Below are 11221 nucleotides of genomic sequence, written 5' to 3' on the forward strand. Positions count from 1 at the left end.
ACACCAGCTGAATGATTTGGTGGGTGACACTGAGAGGAAGCAGGAAGTGTACATAGAGAGGCTGAATAACTCTCCTGCGCCTGTTTGCTTGGCAGTTCACATTCTTAAAGTGCCTCAATTAACCTAAGGCCTTTGATTTATGATCCACCTGGAATCCCAAATAACTGAGGAGACTCTACACTTGAATAGCTCAGTTCTCAGTGTGCTGACAACTGGGTTTGGTCCTACACTTCACCAATCAAAGACACTAGGATTCATTGAAGAAACATTTGATTCCAGGCAGGGACACAGAAAATACCAGCCTAAGTTTCATGGTTTCCGGAAAGAAAGGAGTGCTCAAAAAACAGTGCAGATGAGCTGAAGAAGTGAAAAATGGGAGAAGAGTGGTGGCTCCTGCTTACAAAAGAAACTGATAGCTTCAGGATGAAATGGATACACAAAATTATCATGAGAACACTACAGTAACAACTGGAGTGCTGGTACAGTCCTCCAATTCTGGATTCTCCCTAAATTGAGTCACTGGCATTGCTAGTTTGAGCCCTGCATGGGGTACATTTGTCTCTAAGTAATCTCTCGCAAATATTTACTAATTACATTGGATAGACAAACAAAAAGTATTAATTTCCCATTAAGAAATCATCACAATCTCTCTATCTGATTGAGACCAGTATCACCAGTAACCAGACAAAGGGATACCTAGAGCCCTTCAAATAAATCATTATGGAAAAAAAAAAAAACCTCATTCCTGAGTTCTCCTTGGCACAAATGGGTAGCATCATATCAGTCATGACATTACACCTGACAAAATCAAACTGGAGAATTAGAACAAGACTAGCATGTAAGGTTTCCACACTGCTTTTACTTGTACCAATGGCCATGCAGACCCCAGGTGACATTGCTCTGCTCCTTCAGTCACAGGTGGAAATCTTAAAGGACCCTAGCAGTTGCCACAACCATTCCAAATGGGGGCTTCCTTCAGCTAATGTGAGGATGGATAAGTGTCCTTCAATAAGCTCTTGTGCACCATTTTGGAAAGCCATCACACTTCATAGGATGGGAAGGTTTAAGCTCTGCTAGAGTTTCACTCAAAATAAGTTTTGAGGATCTACGTTGATCCCTGGTCACTTTTTCTAGAGAGACTCACAGGTAATAGGGCTACAACTAAATGGGTCCAAAATAGTCCAAGTTTAGTTGTACAACAAGGAAGAACTGCTAAGTATGCATCTCATAATAGGCAGTAAGTAGCTACATATATTAAAATTTACAGGACGGTAGAAACACGAACAGCTAAGAGGGTGAAAGAATAAAAAAGACTGAGTTACTCTGGCTTCTATTATTTAAAGAGTCAGACACCTCTGATTCCAGGTGCTTCCCACTGTCTCTCCCACTGGTGTCAGTGCTCTGCTGCCTCAGCCATAGTGAGCTCCTAAATTTAAACGTGTGTATTCACTAGGGTGAAGCTGTGTTTATGATCCTATTGAGGGAAGGATGTGGCTCACAGGACTTCCCTGTTTACAACCTTACAAAGGCTTTGTAGGGCTGTGGAAGCATGGGTATGTATTATAGGGAATGGCATGTAAGGGCAGCTCCTTTGTTTCTAACTGTACTGGTACTTCCTGGATAATTTACAGAAGTGCATACATGACTTTAAAGGTTTTCATGTGTGCTCACAATGGATATGATTGTTTGTTCATTTTGGATGACAATTCCAATAATGTTGTGTAGAAACATATTTATAGAAGAATATATTATTTGTTTTAGCTTCCCAGGATGCAAATAACATTTTTTCTCCTTGGTGATGTTAAAAATGGAATCCACGGCTTCACACACCTTAGACATGCACTTACATACTCACCATCACCTGCAATCAGGGGACTTTTTCTTTTTTTCATTAAGCACTACACAACAATGTTTTTAGATAATTAAAATGAGTACAAAGGGAAATAAAGATCAGACAATTATACATAATGAATACTGAGCCATAATTAGATGGTCTTGTTGGATACGTCAGAATGGTACTGAACTAAAAAAAAATGGAGTACTTATGAGTTGCATTTTCAACACAAAATACTTTTCTACAGATCTAAAATGTGTCAAAATCATTAGATGCCCATTCACTTGTGTGTGACTTTAGTATAAAAGATTTCAGAAAATATCTGAAATAGCAATTTTTGACAGTTGTGATGCCAAGGGCTCCAGATGTAGAAAACTTTTATAACATAGACACATATCTTCTGTAACAGATTACTGTTGTATGATTTACAAAGTCAACTGACACTGTACTTTGGGGAAGCAATCCATGTAGCTGCATGGGGCTGGGAGTCATGTAGCTTCACCCAGACCAGTATAAGGCTCGAGAGTCATACTTTAGTATACACCCCAGCTAGCCATGTGCATCCTAGAGGATCCAAATTCCACCTATCCTAGCATTCTGGTGCAGTTCTTCGAAGAAGAGCCCCAGCCAGAAATGCATGTCCTGGAGGTTCTGATCGCCACCAAGCCCAATTCAAGTCCATGGCACCATACATTGGGATGTGACTCAGCTAGCCACATGGATTCTGGAGAATCAAAACTCTTCCCAAGCCAGTGCAACACTGTGGTCCCATCCATCATGGAGTGCCACAGTAGCATAACAGGACTTGGAGGAGCCCAGGGAAAATGAGGCCAGCATCAAGACACCATCTGTGGACCACCACAGGGAGAAGAATGGATCCAGAAGAACTCATCCCAGAGAGCCTCTGCCACTGTGGGGATCCCTAGTGAGCCAAGGGAGGGCAGAAACACCATCTATCATACTTCTGTCACCCAAAGAACCTTGGTTTAGAGGAACTTAGATCCCTGGCCCATCTCTTTACACCATGGGACAACCAGTCAGCATGATAAGAGCTTTGGACTTAATCAGCTCATCTGGAAAAACCTATGAAAATGACAAATCAAAGGAGCAAAATGCAGTCTCAGTCCTCTAGACCCACAGGAGACACTGACATGGAATAAATTGAAAATTGCCACTCTGCAATTTCTGAAATGAGAGCAACAGAAAGAAAATAGCAATTCCGTTAGGCTATAGAGGGAATAGGATCACAAATAATCTATCAGGTAAAAAAAAGAAATAACAAATATTATTACAGAAATGTAGAGCTTATCTAAAGAAGACAGATAAAAATACTGAAACATAAGAAAATGTTGGAAACCTTATATAAGTAGTTGAGGAAATAATTAGAATGTATAATACAGATTGAAACAGATATTCAGGAAATTAAAAAAACTCCCCTGAAGGCTGGTGAAAACACTTGAATGAAGCTCAAGAGAGACTCAGATTTGAAGACAGGATGGAAGCTAATAACCAGAAAAGACAGATTTCTTAAATATAACAAGGAATTAGGAAGCAAATATTCAATAGTTGCAGCATGAGGCAAAAAGTACTAATATAAGACTATAGATGTCAATAAAAAAAGCAGGAGTCAACACAAATGACATAAAAATATCATTTGCAGAAGTAATAGCAGAAAATATTCCCAGCACAGAAAAATAATCTGACATGCAGATAAATGAGGCATGTAGTACTCCAACTAACCATAGCCAAAATAAATCTACACTCAGATATATAATAATCAAAATCCCAGAAATTCAGCATGAGGATAGAATAATAAAAGCTTTTAGAGAAAACATACAGATCACATATGAAGGAAATTCCATTATAATCATGGCAGACTTTTCAGGACAAATCATTAATCAATAAGAGCTTAGAGTCTGGAGTTTCAAGTCCTGAAAGAAAATAACTTTCAACCCACATTGATGTAGCCTGAAAAACTGACTATCCAAGTTGATGGAGAAATAGGATACTTTCATGACAAAGAACAACTGAAGAAATTCATAAACGCCAAACAAACCCTACAAAAAATATTGAAAATTCCTCCACAAAGAGACAATGATGATCACAATTCCAAGAGCAACAACAGAAAGAAACCACCAAAAAAGAGAGAAAAATAGAAGAACCAACAGCAGGAAGATAACATGTCAAAGATAGGTCAATATGTATCAGTTGTAACCATCAATGTACATGGCCTGAATTCATCAATCAAAAAAAAAAAAATAGAATGGCAAAGTGTACTAAGAAAAACAATCCAACAATATTCTCTGTGCAAGATATTTATTCAAAATTTAACTCAAAAAGAAATTCACAAAGTGAAAGGACTAAAAGCAATACTTTGTGTGACAGTGACCAAGAAAAGAGCATAGGTAGCTATTCCATTTGCAGATAATGTGAACTTCAAGAATGCTCAAAAAAGATAAAGAAAATCACTGCATACTATTCAGTGTTGTACCTCAAAAACGAGGCCCCAAGATGTTGTTCAAAAAGGGGCAATACATCTTTTAAAAAGAAAAAGAGCTCATTTATTTAACTTGGAACCAGCGACACAGTGAAGATGGATTTTGCAATGGTTAGTAACTGGATTAAAATTTTGACAAATTTTTATATCACATTATTCCACAAAGTGAAGAGTGACATGAAAAAACAGGAATCAGCAAGGCCTTTTTTCCCCTTTGCTTTAGGTCAGAGATGTTTCACAGTTAGTGGTTAGCCCTTTCTTTCCTTAATTTACAACCCTTGGTCTGCTAAATTCCAGGAATATTTGTCTCTCACAAAGGGAACAAAGGTGGACAAAGCATCATTTGTCTCTTACAAAGGGAACAAAGGTTGACACAGCAAACAGTTACTAGGGTGACAACACATACAGAACAGTATGACAACACGTCAGTTAATTTATAACTATGTGGTCCATGCTCCAGTTACGTGGTTATTAGGTGGATAAGCATAGCACAGAATGACAAAGCTCTTTTTGCTAATAGCAATCTTTTTATCTTTGCATTTTAGTTATTTAGCATTTTAGTACAGCATTCAGTAAGAAACTTCAAGAGGAAGACATAACTATCATAAATATATATTCACCAAATATGGGAGCAAGTAACTGTACCACATAATAGTAATAAGTATGAAAAATCAATTAAGTGATAACACAATTATAATGGGGGACCTCAACACTCCATTGTCAAAAAAAGACAAAATAGAGAAAAAAATCAACAAAGACATAACAGAACTGAACCAAACTTATGAACAAATGGACTTACTAGAAGTCTACAGAGTGTTCCACGCAACAACATAAGTTTACACATGCTTATCAGCTTCACATTAGACATTCTCTAAAATAGACCATATACTACTAGACAAACAGAACATGCTTAATAAAATGAAAAAAATTGAAAATGTTCCATGCATATTATCTGACCATACTGTAATAAAAAAGAAAGTAATTACAAAAAATCACACAAAAACTCCATAAACACATAGAAATTAAATAACACTCTCTTAAACAACCAATGTGTCACAGAAGAAATTATACAATATCTCAAATTGAACATCAATGCAACTACAACGTATTGGAACCTGTGGAATACAATGAAAGTAGTGCTCAGAGGTAAATTTATAGCAGAGAATTCTCACATCAGGAATGCAGATTTCATTATACCTGATGATATAGGCAACTCTTTTTAAGATAGCAAGAGGCATTATGGTAACCATTGTTGACCACCTCGTATTCTGTTTTTGCATCATGTACTGAGTCCATCCGTTTGTTTTGCCTGACTCCATTTTGTTTTGTCACAGTTGGTTTTATTCTCTTCAAAAAAGTAATAATAACTGTGGGAGTAATAAAATCCAAAATGTGTAATTGTTATTGTAAAAAAGAGAGGAAAAGAAAGTGCTCTGAAGGATATAACTGCATGTATATTTAAGTGTGTAAGATAGAAAAACATATTACTAAGTTTTTGTTGGATCATTGAATAGAACTGTTTGCAATCTCACTGTCTGAACTAAGTTTTTGTTGGATCATTAAACAGAAATGTTTGCAATCACACTGTTTGAATGTCCATTTGCAATCTCACTGTTGGAATGTCCACTTTGTATGCTTTAATTTTGTAGCTTGAACAACTGTTTCTAAGATGACAATATGTATTCTATTAACTAATGATTTCTTACTGTTTATTTTTTTGAAATTCTGTATTACATTTACCCTTTTCCTGTTTTCTCTTTAAATAAAAAAAATAAAAATAAAAAAAAATCAAATAACCAACCTCATGCTGCACCTAAAACTTCTAGAAAGAGTAAATCAAGCCCAAAGAAGGGAAGAAATTATCACTATCCAAGAAGTAACTAGTGCAATAAAGACTAAGAAAGAAATACAAACTGTTGATGAGTCAAGGAATTGGTTCTTTGAAAGAATAAATAAAAATGAGAAACACCTAGTCAATCCCATAAAAAAGAGGTAAGAAAGAAACTCAAACCCACGCAATAAGAAATGAAAAAGACGAAATCACTACAACTACAGTGGAAATCCAGAAAATCATCAATACCTATTTTGAAAATCTACATTCTCATAGCATGGCAATCGCAGAAGAAATGGACAGGTTCTTAAAAATATCTGAATTACAAAACCGGGTCAATAAGATACAAAAATGCTGAATAACCCAATATCACTTAATGAAGTTAAAAATACAATCAAAAACTTACCAACAAAAAATCTCAGATCCTCATGGATTCACAGTTGAATTCTAAAAGTAGTTTAGACAAGATGCAATGCCAACACACCTCAAACACTTTAAGGAAATTTAAAGGGAAGAAATTCTTCCTAATTCATTGCAGGAGGAAAGAATTACCCTTATGCCAAAACCAAAGAAAGATCCAATCATAAAAGATAACTACAAGTCAGTCTCACTAATGAACACATAGGCAAAAATCCTCAATAAGAAACTAGCCAACAGAATGCAGCAAATCATCCAGAAGATTATACACCATGACCAAATGGCATTCATCCCAGGAATGCAGGGATGGTTCAGCATACACACATCAATGAACAGAGCCAAAGACAAAAATCACGTGATCATCTCGATAAATGCACAAAAAGCTTCTCATAAAATATAACAGTCATTGCTAGTAAAAACCCCTGAGAAAATCACAATATATGGTCTTTACCTCAATATGACAAAAAAGCTATCTGTGACAAACCAACAGCCATCATTATACTAACTAGACAAAAACTGAAAGCTTTCATTCTAAGATCATGAACTAGAAAAGGAGGCCCATTATCACCACTCCTATTCAACCTAGTTCTGGAAAAATTAGCCAGTACAATTGGACAAGACAGAAAAATAAAAGAAATAAAGATAGAAAAGGAAGAATTTAAACTATCATTATTCACAGGTACACAGAATTTCTGCGTTGAAAACCACAAAAATTCCACCCAAGACTCCTAGATTTAATAACCAAATTCAGCAGAATAGCTAGTTACCAAGTCAATGCTCAAAACTCAGTGGCATTCCTCTACACAAACAACAAACTCACTGAGAGACAGATTTCAAAAACCACATATTTCAAAATAACATCCAAAAACATGAAGTACTTAAGAATTAAATTAACAAAGGAAGTAAAGTATTTATACACTGAATATTACAGTAGCCCAAAAAATGAAATTGAATAAGAATTCACAAAATGGAAAAATGCCCTTTTCTCAAGGATAGGAACAACCAACTTTGTGAAAATGGTCATATTCCCAAAACTGTTCCACAGATTTAATGCAATCCCAATCAAAATACCATTATTATATCTTTCATATCTAGATGAAACATTCCAAAAATTCACCTGGAACCAAAGAATAGCAAAGTTCAACTAGAACTAGAGTAGCAAAGGAAATCTTAAGAAACACTGGCAAGGCAGGATTGAAATTATATTACAAAGTTCTTGTGATAAAATCAGCATGGTACTGGCAAAGAAATACATACCAAAGGATCAAGGTACAGAATAAAAGATAACAGCTACAAATACAAACACACTCAGTCACCTTGTCTGTGACAAATGGCTCAAATACTTTCACTAGAAGACAGGTAGCACATTTAATAAATTGTACTGGAAAAATTAGCTTTCCACATTCCAGAGACATAAACTAGACTCATGATAATTGTACTAAAATAAAGTCAAACTGGATCAAAGATCTAAATGATAGGAAAGCAACACTAAATTTAATGCAAAACAGCATAGGTTGAAATTAGAGGACATAGCAGTAGGCAGAGAGTTCATGAACAACAACCAAACTGCACGGGAAGCACTTCAAAGAATCAACAAATAGGATCTCATCTTATTAAAAAGCTTTTACACATCAAAAGAAATAAACAGAGTGCAAATAAAATTCATGAATTGGGAAAATATTTTTGCCAACTGTCACTTTGACAAAGGATTACTATCTAGAACATATAAATAACTGAAAAAATAAGACACTACTAGTTCAAAGAGTCAATTCAGAAATGGGCATGTGAGATTAATACACGATTCTCAGATGAAGAAATATAAATGTAAAATAAATATATGAAAAAATGTTGGACATCACTGGTCATTCAATACATGCAAATTAAAACAACATTGAGCTATCTTCTCCCTTCAGAAAGAATGGCTAACATCAATAAATCTACATATAACATACACTAGAGAGGCTGTGGGGTAAAAGGAATGCTTCTACATTATTGATGGGTATGTATATTGGGAAACCCACTGTAGAATTCATTGTAGAGATTCTTCAAACAATTAAGATTGGACGTTCCATTTGAGCCAGCTATTCTACTGGATACTTTCCAAGAAGAACTGAAAAAAAAATGTACCTCAGCAATATATGTGTGCCCATGTGCATAGCTGCACAATTTGTAATAGCCAGATCTTGTTAATATCCCAAAGTCCCATCAAATAAGGAATGTATTTTAAAATGTGGTACGTTTGTACAGTGAAATACTACACAGCTGTAAAGAAGGATAACCTTGAGGCCTTTATAGGTAAGTGGCTGCAACTAGAGTCCATACTGGTAAGTGAAACAAATCAGATTCACATGTGTAAACACTGTATTGTCTCATTGGTGTAGGAAGTGGAAAGGAAACAAGATCCGAAGGTCACAGTAGGTATAGTTAAAGGAAAGAAACTGCACAAATGGAAATCACATGTTTTGGTTAGCTTTGCATGCATATATGTGGTAACATGAGAAACTATTTAGAAGATAATAATATGCAACACAATAAGCATTTTTAAATTCCTATCATCTTGTTTTGAAAGCCTTTATCTTAATTTTGTTGTTGATTTCATTTCACTTTTGTTCTTATTATTATTTTGATTACTTTTTTATTTTTGTGCCATTTTTTTCTTTAAAATTAAAAAATTAAGAAATACTTACAAAGTTATATGCAAAAATTGTCTTTCCAAACTTCCACACTAGTGCAATCACTAGCTCTTGCTACATAAACTACATATAGCGTTTATTGCACAGAAGGAAAATGCTGAACAGGAAGCATCTATGATGGGCACACAATGACAGTATCATAAGTGTCAAGTGACTGTCTGAGAGACAGTACAGATACACATGTCAGCTCTTCAGAATGAATACATGAAAAATCAATTTTCCCAAAGTCTACCCTATGAATTACCCCAGTAGCTTGTATACTGGCCTATAGAGCTATGTAAATCAGGTCAATGCTCCTCAGGAACATCCAAGCAGACATTAACAGAGGGAAAGAAAGGTTGAAAAGGCTGATTAAATAAACCTGTTTTTTCTCATGTGTATTCACGAATCATCCTCTTCCTCCTGATTTCTCACAGTTACTGTGTATTAGAGAATCTTCTGAAGCCAAGATTAGGCAATCACATGTCACAGATTAGAAATAACCATGGGAACTGCAGAAGCCATTCATTGCATATCCTGATGACCAGGGCTCCCAAGGCAGTACCAGGTAAGACAGCTTCATAGCCAGATTGATGAAGAAAGTGAGTTCCAGGCTGCAGTTGTCCCAGTTCAGTGGAGCTGCACACTTGGACACTGGATTAGTTTAAGTCCTGTTGAGCTGCCACACATTGTTTCAATCAGTCCCTCAGTCAGGCTATCAAATTGCTCACCAAACTCACCCTCCAGTGTGCTATTCTCCCCTCCATCTGGGGCTTAGATGTGTGGTCTTTATTCTCAGAAGCTTTCTGGCACTGTGACTGATCTTCTGGACAAATTCCTTCCACTCTTCCACAGGCGCTACACTTAAATTTTAACTGACCTTGTGGTCACCTTGAATGGCTGTCTTGTTTCAGCAGCTGACTAACTGCCCCCTCCAACATCATTCTTGGAAGACTCACCAGTATTCTGGTTTCAAAATCTAACACCTAATGGAACCAGGCCCACTCAGGCAGCAAAACACTCTTAGTCCACTCAGTATCATCATCTTGGTCAACCTAGCTACTACAATCATCATGCATTAGTTTCACTAGGTCTTCAGATAAATGAATAGTTCCACATTTTTACCTGTGGTGACTTATCCAGTGATCAGCTTGTAACACCCAGTTGAACTGAGTTGGTGTGGTGCTGGGCATGGAAGGCCCATCTGATGATTGTTGCCAGCAGCATAAATGGAGAACTGGAGAAGCAGATGGTGAGCTATTGATTGTCTTAGAGAAGTGTGGCACAGGAGCTTTCCTGATTTCAATGTGAATTGATCTCATCAAAGAGCTTGGGTCTTTGATATCCGTGATGATGGCTGTGGTTCTCTTATGGGGAGCTTTGATAGTATAGTTACCTTTGATAGATACCCTGTCTGAGAGACAGCACAATCATCATGGCAAAAGTTCAAAATTGTGCCCTGATAAATGTAACTTCTTATTCCCAGAAGCCCCTATGGCTTCTCCCTCCCAAAAGTCTATGCCAAAGCTCATGCATGTAAAGATTTACACAATCCCTTGCACTCTCACCAAATAAATGAGCTCATGTCAGTACACAGAGCCCTACCCTCATCAGAGCATATATCCATATATCCAGCAGAACCTGCACTTTGGCAACAGAGAGCTGACACAGCCTCTCTTCATCACCACAAACTCTTTTCTTATCTAGTTGTCTCCTCTCTTTTAATATTCTGTGAAGCTCTAGGTTTAGGGACAGTCCTCCTTTTTTAGACAGGCTCTAGTTCAAGACCTAACAGCCATTAAGCTACAACCCCCCAGAGTTATTCAATATGTAGATGATCTACCACATTTTCCCCTTCTCACATCTTAGCAATTAAACACACAGCAGATTTACTCAACTATCTCTGTGAAAGGGAGTATGGGGTTTACCCACACACACACACACACACAAAGCTCAAATTTCTTCTCCAA

Source organism: Cavia porcellus, unplaced genomic scaffold (assembly GCF_034190915.1).
Source record: "Cavia porcellus strain 051 isolate PalLab524CR breed Dunkin Hartley unplaced genomic scaffold, mCavPor4.1 scaffold_33, whole genome shotgun sequence".
Taxonomy (NCBI): domain Eukaryota; kingdom Metazoa; phylum Chordata; class Mammalia; order Rodentia; family Caviidae; genus Cavia; species Cavia porcellus.